The 27,962-nt window shown below is 33.5% G+C and overlaps 1 protein-coding gene across 2 annotated transcripts in view; it reads right to left on the minus strand.

Annotated features, from left to right (window-relative positions):
• The window catches only part of LOC119070065 (pyrokinin-1 receptor-like), a 94,106-nt gene extending 66,636 nt beyond the window's left edge, over positions 1 to 27,470 (minus strand). For both annotated transcript variants that reach the window (XM_037174360.1, XM_037174358.1), the window contains exon 1: positions 26,817 to 27,470. The gene's annotated coding sequence lies outside the window, so the exon portion shown is untranslated. The remainder of the gene's footprint in view (positions 1 to 26,816) is intronic.
• Between the last annotated feature and the right edge of the window lie 492 nt (positions 27,471 to 27,962).

Here is a 27,962-nt window from a genome sequence, read left to right on the forward strand (position 1 = left end):
TTATTATCGTAAATTTACGATCCAATGTTTTCAAAATTTCTGAACCTTTCATGTAAATTTCAAGTGTTTTTGAAAATCAGAGTATTTTATATGATGTGCAAGAAGTTTATGTACTTTTTTACATCAAAAATTCATCAGAAAGTGTATGTGAGGACTGTTTATACGGAAAATAGAGTATATTCGGCTATTAGGGCATAGGATTATTTTATTGTTAAGAAAAGTAATGATCTTCTAAAATTTCCTGAATTCAGCGTGGCGTCGAGGTAGTTACCAAGTAAACTCTTGAAGGCTAATTTTCCTACCTAGTGCTGAATCCTTCTAAATATCCGAAGATCCTCTAAACATGGCCTATTATTCGGAATATTTTTAATTTTAGAATTTTTAGAGAATTTTTAAGAATTATCAGAATTAAATTCCTGAATTTCTTTTAAGAGTTTAAATGTTTTTTTTTTGCAAAAATGTCGTGTAATTGTCTGACACGGGATTCGAACACGTAACCACTGAGCCATCCCGTCCCTTTGTTTCATAACATCAAAAAAAAAAACCAATGGCTGGAAGTGGAAATCTCTAGGACAGGTTCACATCTAGCAGTAAATATCAACTAAAGAAGAAAAACATATGCGAGAAAACCCGAACAATATTTTAACATTGTCTACGATTTACCGTTGTGTTGGCGATATATAACAACGTTCGTTGTTAAAACATTAAATAAGGAGATAAAATTTGGCCATAAAATAAAAAAAAGAATAAATAAAAATAAAATTGTATTGGATGAGATTAGTTTCTACTTTATTTTTTTTTCCTATCCAAAATGAAAATACGCTCTCCTATATCCATATCCATAAATAATCCATTGGCTGTGAGTGATATTGAATTAAATTTGCTGCTGGTGATAAAGTGCAGATCATTGGACTAAATGTTAAATTGATTATGATTATGAAGGGAATCACTTCAAAATTTACTAGCTGCAGAAAATTCGACTGGATTGTGGGAGTTCGATGAAATTTATGTAAATTTTCAAAGTTGCTGTAACGATGAAATAAAAAAAATCTTTATGGGGACCCTTCAGACAACACTAAATTGAAAAGGGAAACGATGTCATTGTTATTACTCATTATGGAATTGATGGGAAACGTTTCCTTCGCCAAAAAATTCTTCTATTTTAAAACGTCTCCTATATTTTACTATACATAGCACTATTACATACAACGTGGCAACCGTGTCAATTTAATACTGTTGCGAGTTTATTCTATGACAACGACATAAGTGATTCTTTGCTAGCTTAAGTGACTTGAGCTTTTTTTTGAATGGGCATTTTTAATAGGATTCCAGGTTCTGTACAGACTGATTGACGGAGTTGATAGAATTTAGAACTTTTGACGCTTAACTTATTCGTAAATCACATGAGATCATCGAAAATTTAAGTTTTTCATTCACATTATGAAAAAGAAACTTTAGCAAATTCTAGGCCCTAGAAGAAGAACTGATATTTGTTAATCTTTTTCCCCGGATAGGATCATTATCAAGGTCCTTCGCTTTTCGTTTCATTTGCACTCACACAGAATATCCACTTCCACAGATGATGCGCCAGAAAACCTGTAAAACACACTTAGGCAGCCCTATTAATGGCCAAAAAATGATTACACATGAAACAAAAAAAAAATTTATCGAAATCGTCATAACCTTCGATCCAATAAGACATACGCCGTTATTTCTCAATATTAAATACACGATAAAGCATTAAACCTAAGATATCGTTTCGTATCGTGCGAGTCTAAAACGTTTGCCGAAACGGTCGCTAGACACACATCGTTATTAAAAATACATCAACTCGTTTCGGTAGATAAATATGTCATAAAATGATGATATTTTTACCCCAATATCTCTATTAAAAGTTGCAGACATGATCGGGGTTCAATTCACTTTTCAATGCTCCAAAATCCATTTCAACTTTTATTGTATGGTTAACCATTTCAACCAAAAATTTAGAAAAAAAATATATTTTCGTTAGTAAAAGGAAGTCTATTTGTTTGTCTGCTAATGACACCTACTCACTACAGTTTAAAATTGTTTCTGATTTTCGTATAGCTATTAATAACGTTCCACAAAGAACATTAATTGGGTTAAAAGACTGATTATAAAGAATCTCTGGAGCTTAGATGCTAAATACATTTCATTTGAAAACGGTCAATTAAAAGAGGTATAATTCTGTAGGAGAGTAAATGGACCATGGACACGTAATGTACGAGAAAAACAAAACAATTCGATTTAATCAATGCAGCCCCGAGCCCATTTCGTTTTGTGTTTCGTCTCTGTGTGGGGATGTGTTGCTGGCTATTCGATGAAATCATTTATTGCGAAAATATGAATTGAATATCGAAAAAATATTGAAAACGTGACGGCAAATGTATACACATCATTTGTCCCTCTCAGGTGAATTTTTCAGTGTAATAGTTTTACTAGTTTTCGGCTGCTTTCCAATAAGAAAAGTCGATGTACAATCGCGGAATTTTGAAAACACATTTTCTGTTTCATGCTTTACTGGTTTTTTTTTGTAGATTTTGCATGTGTTCGTAAATGAAGAAATCAGAAACTCAAGTAAAACTCAGAAACAGAAAATCTGTCGGTTGTCAAAATTCCGTGTGTGTAGCTCAGTAATATTTTACAAAAATAAGGAATCCAACACAAAACTACAAGAATGCCTTAGCTCATGCTCAGTTTCAATAAAACGAGATTCTATAACGTTCAGAAACCCCCACTACAAAATCGAAACCTTAACCTGTAGAAACCATTTTTTCAACGAATTATATTATAATCAGTGAAGATGTGTCGTCATTTATTTATTTAGAACTCGAAACAGTTGCCCAATTTCCGATAGCTATTAAATTTAACAGCGCTGACGGAAATTCGGTCCGTGCAATACTCTCTCTAGCAAACAAATTACAATTATTTAGGTGGTAAGACCGGCTGATCGAAAGCAGTAATTTAGTTTGCTTTGTTAAAATATTGTTGAGTGAATTGCTTATCCTCAACACTCCTCCTCAATTTACTCAATAGCATACAGCTCCTCCTGAATTCCAATTGATTTTTCATTACATTTTTTTTTTTAAATGAGTAGTCTGTTGAGAAGTATTCATCTTCATACTCAACTAATAACATCTTCTTGGCAGCTTCGTTTGATGCGTTTTCATTTTCCTTTTCGCCTTGTTTTGTAAGCCATGACTTGTATCGCATACAGTCATTCTTCATGTGACCCTTCTTGTTACAAAAATCCAAGGTCTTAGCGCTGACCCACAATGCTGATTCCGATTCGTCACAGCAATCTGAAGCACAACGACGTTGATACTCAGCCAATACCTTCTGCTGAACGAACGCGAAATTCAGATCATCTTCATCCCTTGCTTCCAGTGTCGTTATGAGCGTATCATAGCTTTTGGGCAACATCGCGACGTTCCATGACTCTGAGATCTCGTTCTCGCCAATATCGACCAACTTTTGAAATAAATCAGACATCTGATTGATGTGCTCTTCAGCATTTCCATTCTCTGACATTTTCAAATCGCAAATCTGCCGCATAATGTGAACCTTATTGCTGAGAGTCAATTTTTCATGATATTGGAGTAATGCTTCCCATGAGTCCCAAGCAGTAGTCTTTCGTCGAATGTGAGTAAGCTGGTCATCCTCGACCGCTAAGCCAATCAATGCTCGGGCCTTATTGTCTAACTTTTTCCATTCTGCCTCCTCGACTGCTGCTGCTGCTGCTGCTACTAGTGCTACTGCCTCATTTGCTTCTCCTGCTGCATTGTCGACCACCGGAGCTTTCATGACTTTCTCCCACAGATTTTCTTTGATGAGAATCAGTTCCATTTTGTATTTCCAGATTGAATAATTTGAATTATTCAATTTCACAATTCTGATTTCTTTCTCTGCCATTTCTCTTTAATTTGTAGATGCTGGGCGCATAACCTGTTAGCGATGTAGTTCTACTTGGATCTACAATATTAAAGTTTCAGGATAGACCAAACACAAAACGACTTTATTCAGTGGGATACGAATTGAAAGTGAACAAAATGATTTAGGCTAAGCTGATCGAAAGCAGTAATTTAGTTTGCTTTATTAAAATATTGTTGAGTGAATTGCTTATCCTCAACAATCTTCAGAGAGCATTGCCGGGTGCTATCTGATGATATCTGAAATTTATAAGATTCAAATATGTTGGTTTGTTTACGTGGACTACCAACATTTTGATCAACCGGCAAAGAAACCTACCAACTATTTAAATGTGAACCCAATTTTCCGAGACATTTAAGAGCCTCCTCCCCTTGTTTCGAAAGGTCCATTAAAATCGAAAAATTTAGATAAGTTGTAGTCCAGTTCTTTGTGTCAATCTGCTTTACGTGTTTCAAGCTTTCCAGCTATCAGGTACATACGAAAGGGAATGAAAAGTGTTGTGGAACCAACATTTTTTTCTTCTTTTAAAACCGACTTCTTCACTACATTTTTGGCGAGCGAAGATATTTTTTCAAACACAAGGGCCGGGACTATCGATGCGACCAGAAAAATATTTTTATCACTTTGAAGGTGTATCTCCTAATTTTAATCTAAAACAATTCGCAGAAATTCAAGATACTTGTTGGTAATACATTCCGGTACCGGTTGTAGATTTGTAGATTTGCTTTCGTAACGAAATGAATTTTCAAAAAAAAACCAGTGATATTCAGTGCTGTAGAATAATTTCGGTATATTGTGTTGAATTTGTGTCGATTTCGTTTACTTTTTCATTGGGATGAGTTCTTTGTTATATAAACCGTAGCATTCTTCTACATTTATTTGCACCGGTTCTTCAAATGGTACAAGTATTACTAAACGATTCTTTAAAGCAGCGCGAGAACGAGTATCATTCGATAAAATAAAATTGAGGTTTCGCCGAAATTAAGTACTACCAATCTGAATTTGTATGTAGAACAACCAATAGAATCGAAATGAAGTAGAGCAAAAATTTATGGAGGACGGAACAATATCAAAATTAAAAGTAAACAAAGCCGAAACTTTCGAAAAAAATAACATAAAACCATACAGTCAATTTGCTAAAATGCAAACTTGTTCTGGAACAATTTTTTTTTGTTTTAGAAAGGCCTTCCGCAATTACCACTCAAACTTGTTCAGTTAATTTCCTCTTTTATGCTTTTTTTTTCATCGCATAAAGGGAAATAACTTTGATCAGATACTCTCGGTTCTATATTCGCTCATCGTAAAATTGTCTTTATTAAGTTGAGTAAAAATAAACAATTTATAAAGTTGTTATTTAGTCAGACATGAAATTGAATTGAAACCGGTATAAAATGAAATAACCGTCAACAACACGATGCGACTGAAATTGAGAGAATAATAAGCAGCTAAGTAAAATCCTTCAAACAATATTGGACCTTTCATTGCACTTGTATCAATGCAAATTGCAATTCGTTCTTGGATTCAGAACAGAACGGAAAATAGCATAAACGAACATGATGATAGCCAATAATGCTGTATTACGTGCTTCGTTGGAAATTTCTAGTTTTTCACAGTCCTATACGTGGACATAAAGCAATAATTTCCGAGCGACTACGTGCATGCTAAAACGATCTAATTTTTGCACTGCATTTCTGAAATATTCATTTTTGGAGCAGGATTCTTTAGCGCACAAATGTGACTCTCTAAACAGCTATTACATTAATATCAATAAATTTCAGCCTTCCAATCTTCCATAACGATAACGAAAGATATCCAACAGCTGAACGTTAATATGAAAATTGGAATATAATTTCCAATATGAGATTTTTTCTTTCATTCGAATAAAATGTTTTTCGCCTACAAACGTTCGACAGATTCGAGGTGATTATTGGATGAAATCTCATTAGGGCGCGTACAACAAAAATTTTATTTCCAAATTTCAATTTGATTTCTCATACTTTGCACTCTTCAAATTTCAAAAATTAGTCTAACGGTCAATGTGTCCGAATTATATTGCTCCAGAATAATATTTATATTGTTTTCTTTTTGCTAGTAACGGTACATGCGACTGTCCTAATGTTATTTATTTATTTGGTACATTGATTAAAAGGAAAAGAGATTCACTAATGCTGTAATCGATGTTATAAATGTCTTTCTGGTGAATGCTCACAACCAGAAATCGATACAATCGATACGGTGACCTATCGTATTATCAACGACGACGCGACAAGTTGATGTAGGTGAATTTTAATCCTATTTATCTTCGTGGCCTGACCCATGGAGACTGGGTGTCAGCTAACACTGTATGTGTTATGGAATGATTATGACTACATTGATTGATTAAACGAAGTTATTTTTCGAATGTGGGTCTTTATGGAAACTGGTATGAAGATGATGTGACTTCAAGCAAGTGCCACAGATAAACAGAATTGGCCAATTCCACTTTTTCAATTTTATTGTTTACAGTTGAATTGCAAGCCTTGCGGAGTTTGTATGTACTTGAACTCGTCGCAATTACGCATTTTAACATGAGGCATCACCAAACACGTGTACCTGAAGTACTCTGTGGAAAAATTGCAGTAATTACGAGACGAAACCATGTCGAGCTAATTTTTTTTTTAGAAATTGAAGACGCAAGGAAACATTTTTTCGATATAAAAAAACACTTCTGCTTTACATGTTATAAGTTTTATATTTATTACGCAGCATATTTACATATCGATTCATGTATACCATGGTAAATAGAACTGAACTTAATTGTTATTATTATTTTCTATTTAGTGTTCATTAGTATGTACGATCGGTCCAACTTCACAACCGAAGTGTTATTTCCATCTGTTTCGAATGGATTGTTTGTATATATACTTGTTACATACGACCAACATAAATATCATTACTTGATTAACGTAATGTCGGTGAAAAATAAATTTTACACGCGCACCGAAAACAATGTTTTTAGCACTTCAAACCAATGACATTATAGTGGGATATGTCTTTGCTTCAAACGAACGGAAAAGTCGAATTTCCACGCGAAAACGTGACTTTTCCATTTTCGTCCGAGATACATACATAATCCAACCCCTTGTGTCAGAAAAAGTCGGCTCGCTCGCTTGAAGACAACTTTATTCAAAAATTCTTTTCTTCCTTGAAAGCCAACATTTCGTGGAACACCTTTTTTCATATGAAACAAAATGGCGTTGACATAGGGTTTTTCCCAAGAAGTGACCCGGAAAATTCCTTAACTTTAAGTTCACACCTCACACCGTCAATTCGAAACCGATTTCATTTAATGAGGTCTTTATGGAAAGCTTTCCAGAAAATAACTTAGTTCTATTGTTTATTATGCTCCATCGCAATTGATAAAGATAAAATTCGAAAAGAGTCATTGATGAAATAAACGGCTTTCGGTGCAGAAGTATGTACAATATTGGCAGGTATCTCGAGTCACGTTTTCGTGTGATTATTGACCTCATCTCCGCCTCGGATCATCGAACTTCATGCGAAAACTAGACTTTTCCGTCCTACTCACGTAATTATCTGTGCATCACTTCACAATTAGCCGTAAAATTGCGATTTTGCCGCTAATTTTGCCAGAACTTTAGGTCAGTAACTTCGTTTCAAATTTTCTATCGTATCGTTCACCCACATGTGAGCGTACAAATATTATATTGATCAGAATGGATTTTGTATTCATTGGTCTGAAAATAAAACCAAACAAAGTACGACAAAACGAGAAGATGATTAGTTATATTCAATCAATTAACGTACACACATGCGGAACATAATGATAAATACAAATATCTGATAAATATACGGAAATAAATTGAATATGAAACATTTTCTGTTTATTCTTCTTGTTATGAAACAGATCGCACTGAACAAACATAAATATGTGAAAAAATTGTTTCTAAATTTCGGCTTCGGCAGCTATGAAAAATTTCGATAATTTTTTTTATTTATAAAATTGATTTCAATTAAATATTTATAAAAAAAAAATTTGCAGAAAGCATTAATTTTCAGGACTCATTCAATTCAATTCTGAGTGCGTTGATGCAACATCTGTTTATCGAACTATTAAATTTATCAGCTTCAATAATCACTAACGCGGGCCAGTTACTAGCATACAGTACAAATAGTAGATATAATAGCTCAATTCCCGCCAGTGCCTATTGAAGCTGATTAATTTAAGATAAACTGATATACCACATTTGGCTGATAATCAAATTTCCAATCATTAATTATCGAAATTAAATTTAATTTTCTGACAAATTTACAGGTCAATTCTCATCCGATTTTATTAAATTTAACTCTTGTCTGTCATAGATAAATTTATATCGATAATTATTCGATGTATTCCCGTCATGGTAAAAGTTAAATTCAGAATCCAGTTATTATCAAGGTTATTATGGATTTACGGGCAGTTCTTTGCTAGTTTGCTGAATAGTTAGATTTAATCGACTGTAAGATATTTTAGTTGATCAGTTACGATAAACTTTGACGGGAATTGAGCTAATGTAGAATTAGTCATATAGTGAGATTAAAAAAAAAAGATGTCCGAAACAGATCGTTTGTTATATATTTCTAAAAGCGGTCAACTGAATTTTAATGAATTCAACACAAACAATCCCGTATTTTTGAACGCCTGGATGAAGAGTCAAAAAGAGGTTACAGTATATGGATGGATACCGATACTAATGAGTGATTCAAACAGTATGCATGCTCCAGCAGGTAGTGGGAACTCGTAAAAAGCGTACCAAAGCCGGCTTTGGAGGATGGAAATCAATCAGGCGAAAGAGTACGCACACTTGTCGTGATGAGATGGTATTTAAATTTAAAGTCATTCGAAATTCCTCCTTTAACTTCGCAGTCAAAATATTGTTAATGTTGTGTCTATAGCAGCACAAACATTTCAACTGTTTCGAGATCTACATCAAATATACACTCCAATTTCTTTTTTGTACAACAAATTTAGGACGTAATATAGTTGCAGTAATTTGTGCCTGAGTAAAATACTGTGTCTGCAAAGAGTAACGTTGAATTCTTTGAAAGATATCAGAATTCAGGGTTTTACTTAATTGACATGCAAACTAAAAGTGAAAGGTTAATGATGAGTAGACGCCTACTCGCGTCTCACGAGCTTTACACCAATTTCAACGTTTAAATCATTTAAAAAGTTAAAGCTTCCAAAAATCATAATTTCGTTTGCAGGGCCTATTTTACGGAAACATGTTTCTCAAATTTTTGAAAGTTTCCAAAATGTTTCTGAAAAGTTTTTTAAAGTTTCTCAAAGTTTCTTAAAGTTTCTAAAAGTTTCTAGAAAAGTTTCCTTAAGAAACTTTAAGAAACTTTAAGAAACATTTTGGAAACTTTCAAAAACTTGAGAAACATGTTTCCGTAAAATAGGCCCTGTTCGTTTGTGCTTTTGGGAGAGGCGGGAGAATGCCTGTTTTTTTTTGAAACTGTAGTATGCAATAAATTATCAAATGCAGGAGCTACTATGAATAGCAATCCTTACCATTCTTTCAAAACTCTGCTGTACTTTACAGACGCAATATACATAAAATAACAAAAACAAAAAAAAATCAGAAAAAGGCTCGAAAAAGGTTACATAATTATACTTTAATCTAAATAAACACTTACGGTGGTCAGTCTACGACGCTTTTAGAACGTAAAAAAGTCTGTTTATATCCAGCTCATCCAACATATTAAACATAAACATTAAATAATGTTGTTTGATACAAGTTAACATGTGGGCATACAAGCAAAACAAACCCGAAATTAAATGAAAGCTTATTTGCTGTTTTTAGGTAAAAAAAAGATGCTTAGAAATACTTTCATAGCACAGTGGGCGATTCAGTATTTTCATAATCGACTCCATGGACAGACAAGATTATGTTTACCTTGAAAATAGGTCGTTGAAGAATGGGGTCACATTAATCAGCCGACATGTAGGTCGCGCAATTAAATGCACCATTAGAATACTTTGTCAGAAAATTGTTGACCAAAATCAGGTTAGGCAAAAACAAATGGTCAGTAAACGCAAACAATTAGATTATTGAATCAATTGTCGAAAAGGTCGGCAAAAATCACATCAGAAAAACAATTCCTTCTCTCACTGTTTCTGTATGTTATGATAAATTAATGAGCGAGCAATCAACATTCATCGCATTCTATTTTCGAAATAAACAGGAAAATCTTTTGTAAGTGTCGCTATTCAATCGCTCTATTTTGTAGTAGTATTAATAACTTTTTCTTCGACAATAAAGTCACTTCTATTTATCGCACGAAAGTATAAAATTTTGTTGAACACGACACAGCGGAACAACAACAACAACAACAAACAGTTCCTTTGAGTTGGGGGGAAGTTGCGGGAAATAGCTTGAGGTTTGTGATTTTCTTATTTTTCTGTCAAGAAACACATACATGAAACATTCCTGATGAGCTGGTTAGTCGAATTACTATAAGGTTGAAGCGACCGTCTATAAGATACTGACTGAATTAATAAAAAAAAAAAAATATGTTGACATTCTTGATAATATGAGTTAAAAAAGCTTCGGCTTCAGTTTTCATTTTGTTTTATTTATATACTATTGATTTAACTATTGCGTCTCTCCGTTGTCTTATATACCAAGATGCACCTGCTAATTTCTACGATTTTATACAAAATCTAACCAAAGAAATGATTTCTAGTACAACGGAATTTCGGCTTATTATAAATGTGACTAACGATCGTTTATATAATAGTACATTGCTGTAATGCTGGGACATTCTTCGTTGAGGAGTGTCGGGGTTGTATTTCGAGCCGAATAACAACACAAAGCCATTTTCACAACGCTTCATAGTGGACAAAATAAGTATTTTCGCATAGGTATACCGGTAGCATGAAATCACAATTGGAAATCTGGTGAACTACTACCCAAATAAGAAACGCTATGAAATTATCGAAATTAGAATTACGTCCCTCACGTTTCAGAAACTATCGGAAATTGAAAATTTGTTATAAGCTAACTGAGCTCTATCACAGTTTAGAAAATGATTTAGAGAGCCGTGTGACGTGCAATGTTATATGCTTTGCAAGCTGAAATTTCGGTGTCATTGTATTTTCTCATTGATTTTTTTCAGCGCTGACAAGTCGATGGAGGTACGTATGTGTAAAGAAAAGTGCAAGCGTCACCATTTCTATAGTAATTGGAGGTAAAATTGACACTCGCTTGTTAAAAAAAGTTTAATTTCTCCAACTTTTGTCTTTCCGTTCGTGATAAAAGAAAGATGAGGGGATAAAACAACGCTCTTTGTGATTTTTAATTCGTGTGATTTACTTTTAGGTTTAAACTCTCTTCAACTTGACCAATAATAAGAGACATTGACATTCCGAGCACTTCGATTACTTTGCTTCCAAATTTTCATGTTGGCCAGTGGAAGGTTTACAACCCGAGCCGAAGGCTCATGTGCCAAAACAACAATTTGGAAGCAGTGAGATACAATAGTTTATCTGCTAGCGCGAAAAACCACTTTATCTCCCGGTAAAACAGATATTTTATGAATCTGATTTTGGCGCTATCAGATATTAGTAGATTATTCACCTCTGTCCAAATGTTTATTTAGACACTTGGGGAGTTGTTGCATGAGCCGAAGGCGAATGTTATAACCCCAATTGTCTAAATAAATATTTGGACAGAGGTGAATACGCTATTTTATCTACCGACGGCGAAATAATAGCACTTTTTCACTGCTATTATTTCACCTAGGTAGATAAAAATTATAATCGCACTTGTTTTCTAAAATCCGTTAGATCTGTGTACCAATTTCATTGCGAATTCCTGCCTCTTACCCAGTATTGCCAAATATATTCATTTTTCGTCGATACTAAACCATATAGTGATCGATATCTTAGTTGATTTATACGTGACTCAACACATTTTCATGTCAACAAATCATTTCATTCGTCATCCAATTGATAAGTATTTATATATACTGTCATGATGTACGTTACAGCTACACATCATTAATAAACAGTGTAACTAGTAGCTACTAACTACATTTTATGTATACAACAAACGGAGTTATAGCAACTAATGATAAGTGGCAAAAAGACGCTAAAGCCTAACTGTTTGATAAACGACATATATGACAATAAAACATCAATAAAATTTAATTAATCTAATGAAAATGGTTCCATTGAGAAAATAGCGTGTGCACAGTTTTTCATAAATAGAAACAAATAAAAAAAAAACAACAACCGAAACAACCGAAAAGATATTGCTTCCGAAAATAGCTCCAAATTTAATTCATTCAATACCGTAGTGGCTTCCTAACCGAGAAAAGCCACTCCATTTATTTGTTTTTTTTTTCTATTTAACTCGTTGTATAGTTACAAACGATTTAAACTCACGAGGAGACCAATAATTGAATTCCTATTAAAGTGCAATAATGGTACAATAATAGATTATTCAGATATGGGGGAAACAATCAAGGTATTATTCGATAGATTGTTTCACTTGGTTTCTCTTGAACCATTAACCCATAGTTGCATATTAACCTTTCTTGTAACCTGTTGATAAGGTAGAAACCAGTTGCACTCCAAGTAAAGTAGAATAGACAGGTGTCAAAATAAGCTTTCAGTCACTTAACAGCTTTTTATTTGTTTACACGTAGGGGGAATGCTCGAGGAGGCACTTTAGGCACACCGGAAACTGCTAAGGGTATCGAGAAATACCTCCAAACAAATTTCTAAAAATCAAAAGTCAAATTTAGCAGTTTCCGGTGTGCCTAAAGTTGACAAGTCGCAACCGGCAACGTGTTAATTAATGATTACTTTGTAATAGAATTTTCAGTCAATCCGCAAGTGGTAGATTTTTGAAATTAAGTGTTGTAGTAGGCCACAGAATATTATACATTACTTACATTACTTTACCAATGGGACAAAAGATGGAGGCGTAGCCGAGGCTGGTAAACATTCAAGAAGTGCTATTTCAATCAATCAAGTCAGTATTTTTATGAAAATTTTGATGTGAAATTTCGCGCCCTGAAGTATAAAAAAGTATAAAGCTTATTGCAGTATCGATGATGAACTGCGTTTACTATCGTCCGACTTTCCAGTATTATTGGGAGAAACAATAGGAGAGTTGAAAACGGAAGCAAACTCATCAATGCACATCGAGTTGCATACGGATTTTTTCGAAATAGATGCAACAAAAGTTTTACTTTTCATCGCTGAGTTGTGAAGAAAAAAGTTTTTACCACAAATACCGACGATTCTGAACTTATACACTTTCTCGTTTCCATTTTCGTTCTCATATTGAATTCAATCCACTCAATCGAATTTACTATTGTTGTATAGCAACAAATCGCTTTTCTATTGATTTTTATTCGCAGTGCAAGCTATAGATTCAAAAGAAATACAAAAGAAAGCAGCTTTGAAAGAAAGTTAGCGTTGGAATTCAGTTCATTTTTCTCAATCCATTCACGATTGAAATTAGAAATGTTCCTACGACTGTTTACCAAGTCATTATTCGACCCACCAGTATTTTATAAATCTTCATACTTCCGAAGCGAACAAAATAGAAAAAAAATATGAAATGCGAGAACTCGGAGGAGACACTAAATTAAAACACCAACTTCTGTTTCCTTCTATTTTTACTTGCTGTTACCCTTCTATATTGTGGCCATAATTTACAAAACAAAATCGATTCGATAAAATTTGGAAATTTCCATTTTTTAATAAATCGATTTCAGGCGATGAGACATACCAGCATTGATTTATTTCAAATTATGTAAATCGATTTTTATGTATAAACAAACACTGATGAGATGAGTAACAAAATTCATTTTCTGCAATTCATGTATACAAAATTGCACTTTGTGCCTGTGAATTTAGATGTATACGCACAAGTCACATCTTTACTTCTGCAACGCACAGCTACAACACGACCATTCAGTTGTTATGATTGACAGGCGGGCTGAAGCTATCAACGCTCACGGATGCACCAGAATTTTTTCAGCAATACATTCCCTGGTGAAATAGCTTCACTCTGATATCCATTTCACACCGAAATAAAGTGCTGATATCAAGCTTTAGTTTCCAAACATCATTTCTCTATACACCATGCTGGAAACGTCAGAAATCACGAAAACTGTCAAATGTCAAAGGAATCTTCAATTCCTTTATTCCTTTATTTGAGTTTCAGGTTATGTTAGTTAGATCTTTCTTCTTTTTAGTTAGAGTTACTTGACCATGATATAATAGTCCATGTGCTCTTTACTGTAGCGTAAAGGAATTTTCAGAGACTCGGTATGGAAACTTTGTAGAAATGTAAAATTGTATATCTATGTGGTAAAACTACCATTTCAATTTTCAAATTCTTGTCAATGTAAATAAAAGACCTTCTTGTAGCATAAATAACTTGAAGTTGCATGGAAAATAGAATTTGTGTAGTGGCTTTTCAGCAAAGCCAGGTCCCAGTTTGTTTATTACACGCCTTTTCCTATTGACAAACTTAGCAATAAAATGACACAAAACAGGTAGCTGCTTGAAATTGTTAACAAGCTGGTACGAATATGTAAAACTTTTTTTTTTGAAAGGAAAAGGTATCGTCCGAGGGGTGACTCACTTCTAGATTAAATGGATTGAATGGTATTAAATCGATTTAATGGATTAAATGGATTAAATAGGAAAAAAGTTCATTTTACCAAATACTGTAAAAGTCTTAAGTTGTTAATTTTGATCGAACCACGTACTACAACTCATACTACAATGTTAAAAAGCGAAAAAATCCACTTTTAGGAGTTTTTGGTGTAAAGTGGATTAAATGGATTAAATAAATTTAATACCATTTTTAACAAAAAAACAAGGCATCAGAACAGTCGGAGCGTTTGCTGCGACTTAGCCCCGTACGATCCGTAATCCTATTTCGTCCGTAACCATAATACGTCCGTAGCCGTAATACGCCCGGAACCCTAATACGTCTACAACCCTCTAATGCGTCTGTTACCAAAATGCAAGTCAAGTTGGGCATGGTCAAATTTACTGAAAGTGTTCATTTTTAAAATTGCGCATAGCGCAATTACGAAAGCCCGTACGAAATACCTCTCAAATAAAACCAACAATTTACGACATTATTTTAGAAACCCAAAATTTTTTGCCAACTTTCCATTGGGTATTCAATTACCTCTCAAATAAAACAAAAACTAGCAAAATCGGTTGAGATTTACTCGATTTATGTGCAAAAAGCACTTAGGGCCGAGTAGCGGCCTTAGTCCAAGGGCGCAAATTTGAAACTTTTTTTGCCGTCATTCTATTCGGCATTCAATTATCTCTCAAATGAAACAAAAACTAGCAAAATCGGATGAGATTTACTCGATTTATGTGCAAAAAGCACTTAGGGCCGAGTAGCGGCCTTAGTCCAAGGGGGCAAATTTGAAACTTTTTTTGCCGTCATTCTATTCGGCATTCAATTATCTCTCAAATGAAACAAAATCTAGCAAAATCGGATGAGATTTACTCGATTTATGTGCAAAAAACACTTAGGGCCGAGTAGCGGCCTTAGTCCAAGGGCCCAAATTAAAAACTTTTTTTGCCATCATTCTATTCGGCATTCAACTATCTCTCAAATGAAACAAAAACTAGCAAAATCGGATGAGATTTACTCGATTTATGTACAAAAAACACTTAGGGCCGAGTAGCGGCCTTAGTCCAAGGGCCCAAATTTGAAACATTTTTTGCCATCATTCTATTCGGTATTCAATTATCTCTCAAATAAAACAAAATCTAGCAAAATCGGATGAGATTTACTCGATTTATGTGCAAAAAACACTTAGGGCCGAGTAGCGGCCTTAGTCCAAGGGCCCAAATTTGAAACTTTTTTCGCCACGTTCTTTTCGGTATTCAATTACCTTCCATAAAAAACTAAATCTGGCAAAATCGGATTAGATTTACTCGATTTATGTGGAAAAAACACTTAGGGCCGAGTAACGACCTTTGAGCCCTCCCAACAAGCTCGCGTTGCATCCTACACAAAAACAATGTTCAGCAACTTTGTTCTACTCGTCAATACCTTTCATTTGATATATCACAAGCAGCTATTACGTGCGTATTTCGGTAGATATCGTCGAAAGACTGAAAAACACCTATAGGGCCCTAGCTCTGGAAGGGCCGACCCTACCATGCCCATTTTCGAACTTGACCTTACTTTTGTCAATACCAATCGGGGAAAAAAAGAATTTTGAAAAAAGGTTGTGATTTGCTCAAGCTAGAGGGGTCACGGACGGACGGACGGACGGACGGACGGACATTTTTTTTATTGCGGATTCGTCATCTATGAACATAACCAAAAGCTTTGCCCTTACTGTCTGCTTCCAATTCGACGTGTTACAAACGGCATATTAATCTTATAAGCCCCCAGTACTTCGTACGGGGCTAAAAATTTCCTATACCTCACGAGTACTTAAACGAGCTGGGGATCGTGCAAATCTATTCTTCGCAATTACTTTACAAATTTTTCAGGTGGGTAGCATAATTATTTCGGTAAAACTAAAAATTTTTTTGGATTAAATGGATTAAATGGATTTAATGGATTAAATGGAAGTGCGTCACCCCTCGGTATCGTCTAATGTTTACTCGGATGACACAGACATTTTTATAAAATTTTGATTTAAATTGTGAGTACGTTGAAGATACCTGTTTGAAACGGGCAGTTTAATACTTTCATTGAAACTTAGTAATTAGTGCTTAAAAACAACCGTTGAGTAACACAGTACACAAACTGCTATTCAAACATTTATGGTAGTCCCTTCATAACAAATGAGAAACGGAACATATGATTTTATGTTTACATAAATTATACGTTTCATTTAGGCCATATAAAGGAAAAAATTGAATTTGAAAATGTTTTAATTTAAAAAAAAACTGTTTTACATAAAAAAATTGAGGTTATGAATAAAGTTTAAATTTTTTCCCCGATGTCCATCAGAACATGAATTTTTATTTATTGAAGCAAATTAGAGACTGTAGAATTTAATTGGAATGTTGAAGTGTTCTATCAGCGAAAATTTATATCGGAGTATCATGTACTTAAGGTATATCTTACAAAATTAATATACTGTGGTTGGTCAAACGACCACTTCATAATTTGCATTACATCAACTATGCGATTATATTTTGCTGCTGCTGTTATATTCATTTTTTCGACAAAAGAATAATAATGTATGAAATGCACAGAAAGCTGCTTTAATTATACTCTGCTATGGTTTGTTTGGTGTGGATTTTGGTCAAAATGTTTTCAATTTAACATCGATGGGAGTTGTTTGGTTGTGACAAATTATGTTGTTATTTACATTCTACAGTTGAAGGCAAATAAATAAAGTGTTCAACCAGATACTTTGTTTGTTTGCTTCTAAGCGTATTTCTCACAGCGGTAGGAATATGGAATATGGAAGACTTTCTCCGTCTGTTTGTGCACGAATAACACGACCATGGTGTGGTTAATGACTCTGGAATGACATTTTGTCTTTGGAAAACTTAAATTTTTTTTTTTTAAGTAAAATGAAAGTTACTGCTTTTTTCTTCACCATAACATTGGTTGATTCTAACAAAAAATGAGGAAAAAGGTAAAGAAAATCCTCCTTCATTGAAAATCCTCAGAGAATTTTCTTTTCGAAAATCCTTTGTCAACGTTTACAAATATCCGCATGCTGTTTTCATTGGTTAGTTCAACGTTCTACTCGCTGAGTTGCCTCTGAACTCTCTTTTGTTACTTTATTGTGGAAATCGTTATAAGTTTTTATGATGCAACTCGGTGATAATAAGAATTTTTCATATGTGCGGCGTGATCTGCCTTATTTTCTGCTCTCAATAGCCATGAGAAAATTGTTTTTTGTTGACTATTGGTGGAGTGACATTTCTAGTGAGAAAAGCCGCATTTTGTCTGCCGTAGGAAGAAAATAGAACTTTTCGAACTTGAACTGTCATTTTGTTTATGTTTTCAAAAATAATATGATGAAATGATGTTTTTTCTCTGGGAGAATTGGGAAATTCCAACTCTTCAGGGAGAAGTGGGAAATTCCAACTTAAGCATATATGCAGTGTAATCGAGAGTGTAATTAACCTAATTTTTTCCACTCTAATGACGTTTCCACAACGCACGCTGGAAAATAGTCATTTTCTCAACTCAGTTGAAACTTCAGGAGCCTTTGTTGTCAAAAACGTTCTTGGGTGACTTCAACCTTAAAAATGACATTTCTATAATTTTTTGCCTTAAGTGTTGACGTCTGTGAAAAAATATCTATATCGCGCCGCTCTAGCCGTAAAACGTTACTCTTGTTAGAATTTCATTTTTTTTCTCTCGGTGAAAAAAGAACTATTTGAGGCACACGATGTGTATTGTCACTTAAAGTGATTAAAAGGTATCAACACTGGCTGCATGCAAAATGTGTCTCTATAAAATATGAATTCGTTTTCAAACGAAACATAAATGTCTCAACGTCACACTCAATATAGAACGGATATCGATCTCATTTAAAAGTTCGTTTTTATAAAGGTAAGTGTATTTAAGGTTTTATTGAATTAGAAACAAACAAGTTAGATTATACAAGGCTTAAATATACACCATTTTCATTATATCTCTTCATTTTCTTGTACTGGGAGTGAAAACATATAAAACATTAGAGTTTTATCTATTTGGTAATGCGTCTAATTACGCAGAAAAAAAAATGTAAAACAAAATATGAATGGCCACTTTGTTCGAAGTATTTTCTTTACATGCTACTAATTACTTGTCTGTTTTTATAAACGTTAAAAAAAATGAAGCTCAAGAAATTAGGTATATAATTTCAGAAAAACTAAAAACGGTTCAAAACAAATATTTTCATTCTTATGCCTTAAAATTCAATTTAGAAAAAATAAAATGTCTGAACGATATTCGAAGGCACCGCAAATGAATGTCAAACAGTAATTAGAGTGAATTAGTGTAATAGAGAAAATAGAGAAACTATCTGATGGACACTGAGGAGAGATGAAATTATGTCGTTGTTTTGTTCTACATTGTGGAAGCTACAAATGTTTCCTTTGATTCCTTAACTACATACCTAACCATATTGAGAGTTGTTAAATGTAAAATCTCCAGAACTACAATAAAACTACAACGAAGGAACAGCAATGACAACCATTTCATTTCAATCAAATGTTGCGACGTCAAAGTACATATATTAGTAGACAAGCAATTAAACATTGAATGCTTTTGGTGTGAGAAGAAACAGATTATAATTCATAAATCCCGAGCAGTAGATCCCTATCCAGATTTATACTTAATTTTCATTTGGGGGTAAAAATCGTTTTAATTCGACATCGTCGTTTGGATTTGGCTGCATTTAACATGACTTTGGAATATATTCTTTGAGTCGTCGAGTCATTTTGTCGAACGAATTTATAGTTGATCGCATCGATTTCTTAGTACCTAACTCAAAAACACTCGCGGTGTGCAAAGAAGATAAGTGTGGAGTGGACGGTAATCTGAGTTTTTAAAACGTATTTCTCATCTCAGCTGAAACTTCGGAAGGTGAAAACTTGGGAAGACTAATTAACCTCGAAAAAAGTGTGAAATTTCATTTTCTTCTTAAGTTAACAAATAACTATTTTTAAAGTAGTTCCTCATTGTGAACTTTACAAAAAATTTATTCGACCTCTCGTGGACAAGAAATGTTTTAGTGGTTTTTGTAGAGTGCACTGCTACGAATAAGAATCACAAAACCAGAAATTATTTCGACCTTTATCTACCACTTAAATTATGCAAAATAACTAAAAATATTTGGAAAAGAGAACTCATTCACGTACGATACAAACTTTATAATAGCTTTCAAGTTCACATCAACCTAGTACAATAACTTTGTTTAAAAAAAATTCTATAAAAAATATTTTTTGATAGTCACAAATATTATGATTGTATCGTTCTAAGACATCAGACCTCAGACTAAACAGCAAATATATTTTTTGATCAAAATAATGATTAAAAAAAAAAACAAAAAATCGACCTAATAAAAAAGTCGAAATATTTTCTTGTTATGCGATTCTTACTGGCTCTGTGCTTTACAAAAACCAATCAAAACATTTCTTGTCCACGAGAGGTCGAGTACACTTTTTATGCTCACTATGTTCTGGTTACATTCCACGGATTCTGTACCTAGACGAAAAAGTTTTTCATTTTATTATAACAACCACTCTATCAATTTTCCATGATACCAAATACCAACTGTTCGGCATAGCATAGTTGTGGATTTACAAAAATGTAAAAACTTTGTTTTCTTCACACCTCGCTAATTGGTTCTGTCTCAGAATTTATTTGTTTAAAAAAAGAAATATTCCTAAAAGCTGCACAGACGAATGATCTTGATCCAATTGAAAAGATAAATTATTACTTTGGGAGTGCGAAAACTTTCACAGATTGTTTAACTAATTAATAATTATCATGAGTACACTAAGCTCGTTCACCTTTCCTTTTTTTTTTCATGTCCATTTTGGTTACGAATACCTTGCATGTTGAAGAAGTGCTAATTGTCTTATAAAACACAAATTCAATTTTATAAAGGAAAATAATCATCAGACTTTCCGTGCAGTATTGTTGCAATGTATACTAAATACATTGTATACACGTCGGATATCCGACAGCATTCTTAGAGTTAATCAAAAATTCTGTTGTGCACTCGAAACATTGAATGGCACATAATGTACTAGTACGTACATCCAAGTGATTATTATACTTATTACAAACCAAATGTGGTAAGTCTGCTGTTCGGTATGGTATCAACCGTTGCAGATCTGAACAATCCTTTGTTCCGACGTTCACTTATTTACACTAATATCATGCTTCCAAACAATGTTTTGGTTAGCTTGTGGACTTCGTGTTATTGAAACTGCAAGTTTGAACGGAGAATATTATGTTCTCTGCATGAAATTATATCGACTAAATGGGATGTTAGGTTGTTAAAAACATACAAAAATATCTTGTTTAACCTTCGAATGCTATTCTTTCGCAAGCTAGTACGATAAAAACTTGCTAAATCCGGATAACCGGGACATGATTTGTTCGGAAATTATGCCAGAAGACAAACACTGAATACAATTTCGGATTAGAATATCATTCAAGTTCAGAGAAATATTTCCTCTTGGAGGATATTTCAAATCGAATTTGTATTCAGTTTTTTGTGATTTGTGCTGTCTTATCTCTATTGATGACAAAGATCTGTTAGGATTGTTCAATATACTTCAAGAAAAATTTAATACGTCATCGACATACAAGATACATGGACATCGTATATCGTATGTCTGAGTTAGGTGCTCATGTAGAACCGAATTTATTCGGAAGCTCTTCAAGTTACATCATTACATCGCTATTGGCTGCAAATTACCAGTGAGAAATTTTGGAAAAAAAATAGAACGGATGCATTTGAACCGCCTGCAATGGAAGGTTTTCGGTAGGAACCTCTGAACAAATCAAGATCAAACATTTGAACTTGAAATTTAAAAGATGAAATTAATGCCTGAAATTTCCATACTTTCACCAATCTCAAGTCTTGACAATGCGAACTTCGTATCCGAAACCTTTTGCATTGTATAATGATGAACCTCTGTTTTGAACTTCTGACACCAGAAAAATTGTCATACAATTTCGATGTCGTCAAATTTATTCAAATTTATTCACGCTAAAAAACGACAACCGATCACATGACAAACTGGAATACGAGTTGTGGATTATAACAAAAACGAAAACATTGGCAACAAAAATTTATTATCAAATATTGCAAACACACACCAAAACCCAAACAAAATTTACTTTTTTTTCCTTACATTTCTTTCGTTTGATAGGCCGAATCGTCGGTTATGAAATGCAATTTGATTTTAAAGTGTCTTAATCCGTCATCGCTCTGGTTGATAAACTGTGAGATGTTGCCTGCAACCGTTATTCCTTTATGACGTACACATCGATCAGAATGGGCGAAAATTGGTAATATATACTTATATATGCATGCTATATCGTCATTGAAAGAGTCACAGATTATCTTTAGACAGTGATGCGTTCCCTATCAACATGTTGATATTGTTTATCTTGGAAATTTTACACTGACTTAGATGTTATGAGTTGAATAGATTGCATGGTTTTCGGGAATTTTTTTTGCCTTTTCTCTAAATACAGGATCTGATTTAAACGTCCTTACTTCAGTTGAATTCATTGGCTGGTTCAGGTCAACAGAAACACACTCAAACAGTGCAAAGACACATTCAAGTGCCTAGGTAGTAAATACACTGTCGAGGGTTTAACAACCGATTTATCACTGGCTGATTAGGTTATTACTGGCCTATCAGATCAAGCAGTGGTTAATCAGAAAATAGTGCACACCCCCTCGTGTTGTGCCTGTGTTTTGTTCTTTGTACATGTACCATACAGACCATACACGCTTTCGGTGCATCTGTCTTCGTTCGTACTATATTTTCTTCGATGCTTCCGATCAAGCGAGTAATATGTTGACCACAAGGTACATACTAATGTTCGCGGATTTAAGAAACACCAAATAAATAGGTTCTGTACCTGATGTGATGATGTTTATGACACCATGATTGGTTTATGGTGTCACTATGAAAATATTACTAAAGCTAAGTCCGCACCATGACATAGTTCGAAGTCGCGAGTCAGTCGACTTTTATTTGCTGAATTCAAAATTTCATTTTCTAACAGTTTACTAACACTTTACTTGTTCACAATGCTTTTGAATGAATTTTTATTAACTTGGTGACGGCACTTTTAACATTTGGCTCACAACTGTTCAAAGATGATAACCTCTTGGTATGAAAACTGTTGTACAAAGTGCTATTGATTCGGATAGCATCTTTGAACAGATGAGATCGTTTTCAAAAATTTCTTTTTATTTTGTTACTGGTAGCAGACGTGTTCCCCTATCAGTATAAGTACATATATTTCCTAGAAGACGACCTTCTGAAAATTTTAATTTTTAGACCTAAAGGCCATCCACGGGACAAATTTTTTGTGCTAATACTAATAGATTTCGCACCCCTCTTCACCACTCATTTCATAGAGTGTCCTGGATTCCATTGAACCAAATGGTGCGGTTGAACATCACAATCTTTTTTTTTCTCTAACTTTGTTCAACGCTCCTAGTTGATAAATAATATCCAAAAATATCAAAATTACATTCACCATTCAACCGCACCGTATTTCTCTCAACGAACAAATTAAATGAACAGATTCTGTAATTTCGTTTATATCAGGGTGACGACGTATAATTTAATATGTTGAACATATTTCAATCATTGATTGTGCGACGAAAATGCTATGGTTGCGTTTAACTAACAGAATACTTTGTCCCTGAAGCGATATACATAAATGAATTTAATTTGAAAGTTCACAGAGCATTTAATTGAAATCCCGATTCCACAATGATTTCGTCGGCGACCACTATCCTTAAAAGTGTCTATTTGAACGCTTGAACAGCAATTATTATTGTTTTAAAAGTTGATATAAGCTTGCACAGCTGGCACTACTAAAGGATTTCGAGTTTTCGTAGGTATTATAGTACACCAGATATAGGAAAAGGAAAACTTTGAAAAATAGATTCTAATTATTGCACATGATACATGCGTAGAAAATCGTACTTTTTATGTTTAAACCACTACTTTCGACGCCATCAGTATGTAAAATACATTACATAACACGTGATAAAATGAAAAGTCTCGTTTTCGTGTGTTTATTAACCTCACCAACGCCTTGGATCAACAAGGTTCACACAGGGGAGAAAATCGACACACCCTAAATCGTTAAGATTTCATAAACTCACCGTAAATCATTGATACAAAAATCCAAAGAAAATTTTCAAGATTTACTAATCTTAACATTCCACATGAACAAGCTAGACTACAATACATTATCTTGAATATTTCAATAAAATTTATGCAACTTCGTTATTGATGTGTATGGAAATTAAGTAGAAATTAGATTTGTCGCTGAAAGCTTCGTTTCTCAACTATTAACTGAAACTCGGAATGATTTTGTATACGAGGACAATAGCCTGAGTTCATGGCTTTTTTTTGTCGTCGGTATCGAACAGAAAAAGAACGCACGATCGATAAGCGACTGAAAGGGCGCTATTAAGTGAATTACGTACTTCGAGCCTAACATATATTTTATTTGAAAAAAAAAGTTGGTTGTAACGTGCCGAACTGAAATACGAACTGTCCATGACAATGATGTATAATGTGTAAAGCTTTATCCACCATTCATTTCTATTTTAAAAGGGTGCATGAAAATTGATTCATTTTGTAAAGCGAAAATCAGATAAATTTCTTATCCTTTCTAAGTTGATGTCAATTGATTTTTTATTTCCTCATTTGCTTCGAAAGATTTTTTTTTTAATTTCCTGACATATAAAGCACAGTACGTAAATAGTATATTGCCATAGACTGTGGAATTCTTATGTAATGTATTTCGACGATCCTTTATTTAGTTCATCAAATGAAACTGGTAAGGCAGAACAGTCTGATGTCAGTTGTCAGAGTGAAAACATTGTGACATAAGGTAAGTGTACATAATTGGATACATTTTGACAAAATCAGATATTTGACACCATAATGTTTTCTTTGTTGAAAATGGAAGATGACCTCCTGTGAGAATATTCTTAAATTATAAAAAATATAATTGATTTTGTAGAAGTAGATCTAACTTACTTTCAGCATCACGGTGGCGCTGAACCAATTTTTTTTCGACAAGGCAATGTACATGAAATTTTATTCATGATTATGAAAGGACGTCACCTTACGATTACTTTAAGCCCAAATTTAAAATATTTTATCAGGAGAGTGCCCAGAAAAAATTGTTTTCTTCTAGAGCTGTACCTGTACTTTGATGAGCTCTGGTGGGCGTCTATCTTTTCGTTGCAGCCTAAGTTCATTATTTCGTCATATGCAGATCTTTAACCATTCGTGAGGTGACGTCCTTTCATAATCATGAATAAAATTTCATGTACATTGACTTGTCGAAAAAAATTGGTTCAGCGCCACCGTGTAAAACTCTGTAGTTCTATTTATTTATTAACTTTCCTACAAAATTTAATCATTCCATTCCCTTTGTCATCAATGACCACCATTCGATAACAGTTTAAATAATTAAGTAATTTTATAGGACTTTGTGGTACTTTTGTGGTTGCAATAGTACAAAGCTGATGAATCATCTGCATTCTATTTAATCCTATTTATCATGCTACCATAGCACTGCTATTATGTGCAATGTTACAAAAAACAATTTAAAAAAAAATGGGTTGCTCGCAGCAGCTCGTTCAATTTTCGATAATTAAATTTAATTTCCATTCATTCACTTCTCACTTGTCAATAAAATCGAAATTTTAGGAAATTTCTGTACCGATGTGTTTCGTAATTGAAAAAAAGTCTCGTAACTCCACCCATTCATTTAACGTGATAAAATTGCAATGTTAACTCAACTATCACGACCATTTATTAATTATCATTCAGGTTTTGTTTTAAAATGCATCTTCGAAAAGCAATATACATAAATATACATCAACGGATTTTTTTTTTTCTTAAATTTAATTCACTGCCCCACACATTCAAATTTCGCTTTTACTTTTACAGCAACATAACCAAATTCGTTGCAATTGTTTCGTTCTATGTAATCTCTGGTTAAGCAACTGAAATAATTTGACTGTTTAAATTAAAAAAGTCGACTTTATTGGCAACGAAGAAAGTTGTTTTTTTTATGGAGAACGAAAAGAGTTTCTTGTTTAACCTGAGGTTTAACCTCTTAGCTGACAAAAAAGAGCGAGCCCTCTCTCATAAAGAAAAACGTTTGTTGAATTTAACGAAGTACAAGATTTTGTATCAAACATTCCAAAACAATTAAATTGACTTGTACAGTGACTAAGTGATCATAATACTGAAATGACGATGTATGAAGGCTCCTTAGTCAATCCAAATTTTCGATAGAAAAAACTCGCAGAGGCTTATTCAGCAGAGACTGCAGACTCCTAATTTCCTAGCACTTCTAAATCGCAAAATAATAATCAGGATCCAATAAATTTTATGTGATTTCGTCCGACCAAATTACAGAAAATTTATGTGAGTTTCACATCGTAACTAAGTGAATTAAAATTCGAAAAATTCAAATTCAAACGGAACGTGACTGCCTCCGTACCAAGTATATATTGAAGGTATTTTAGGATAATACACTCATTTTGAAATTTGTTTTTAGTGAACTGTTACGTGTTGAAAAAAAATCCAGGCGCATTCCACGATCCGAAAAAGATCGAGAATCAACTCCTATTAATGTGAGACTATGTTGACTCAAGTTCAATTGAGTCTTTACCTCGTACTAGACTTTAGTTAGATTTTGATGAAAAATATATCGTAAAACGTTAACTTCACACATAAATACACAAACACCATTTCGAGCACTGTGGAATAAATACATGATTGGTCATGGATTGGTCCACATTTTGTTCATGCACACTAATAAAACCTTAAAGAATAAAACCCGAAATTTTTTCGAGATCCAAGATTTTAGCGACAGGAGGATTGTACACCAAATCGGATTCGAAAACGTTAAATGTGTGGAACCGATAACGTTGACCAAACATCGTTCAATCATAAAATGTTTTACTCGAACTTAGTCACCTTGTCATCGTACCAATTTTACTGACAACACTCGAACTAATCAAATCAAAATTCTCACAAAAAAAACATTTTAAAATTTTAAACAGTCCTGTGACCTGCGGTTATGTACCTACCAAAGAGTTAATAATAAAATGAAAATTACCTTTTCTATTTGGTACAATCCAACGGTTAACACACTCCACCAGTACACCGATCCGAAAGACACCAAATTTGTGTTTATTTAGAAACTGTTTCACACCCGACAAGTCTAATTTAATTTTGAATATAATTCAAGACACACTTTTTATTAAACCAATCAATTAAGATGTTGAACTTGTACAACCACAGCTCTTTATTTGTAGTTCGATTTATCAGTTTACTTTTGTAAATGACTCGCTAAAGAATATTGCGTGGTACCTTCAAATTTCGATATATTTTTGGATCTTTGTTTTTTGTTTAATTTATTCATCTGTTGAATTTAAGATGTTTGTAGCATTTTTATAGCAACATTGAACCATACACTAAACAAAAATATTTGTGTCCTTGTTGTTATTTTCTCTTTAAATCTCTACACCAATTAAAAAAATATATTTTCTTACGTCCATTGTAAAACACTCATAAGCACTCATAAAAAACTTCTTTTTAAGTGCCAATATCATCACAGAAATAATAACAGAAACGCACAGGGAATAAAACAATTGGTCTCCCGTTAAATGATCTTAATTTTTCGAACATTAAAATATCTCTATTCTGGCTATGATCCAAATAATTATCAAACAAACATTTCAATCACGTTTCTCAACAACAACAAAAACAATTTTTTTTTTCATAAATTAATCAAAAGAAATAATTTTTCAATCGTACGAAAAATGTAAACACAAATAAAAAATGGATAAACAAAAAATCACTCTCCGATAAAAATTATTCAAAATGAATTTTAAATTCTTTCTACCGGTTAAATTCCCCTATAATTTTTATTTCCACCGCGCAGTAAAATGCATGCGACATTTGCAACAGCCAAATCGCAACTAAACATAATATTTTTGCCGAAAGACAACACAGTTGAATACAAAAAAATGTATAACAAATTGCTATATATCAGCGAAGAACTTCTATAATATTCTGTTTAATAATACGTAACACGCAACATCGTATGCATTCTGTTTTTCCATCCGTTTCTTTTGCGTGTTATACGCTGTTGATAACACAGAGTTTTTGGCAAAATGTTGTTTTGTGTTTGCTTTTAGTTTTTCCATTCATTCATAAGAAGAGTTAAAAGTTGAGTAAAGTTATGATTAAAGCGACATCG

This window comes from Bradysia coprophila, assembly GCF_014529535.1.
Source record: "Bradysia coprophila strain Holo2 chromosome X unlocalized genomic scaffold, BU_Bcop_v1 contig_45, whole genome shotgun sequence".
In the NCBI taxonomy this organism is placed as follows: Eukaryota; Metazoa; Arthropoda; class Insecta; order Diptera; family Sciaridae; genus Bradysia; species Bradysia coprophila.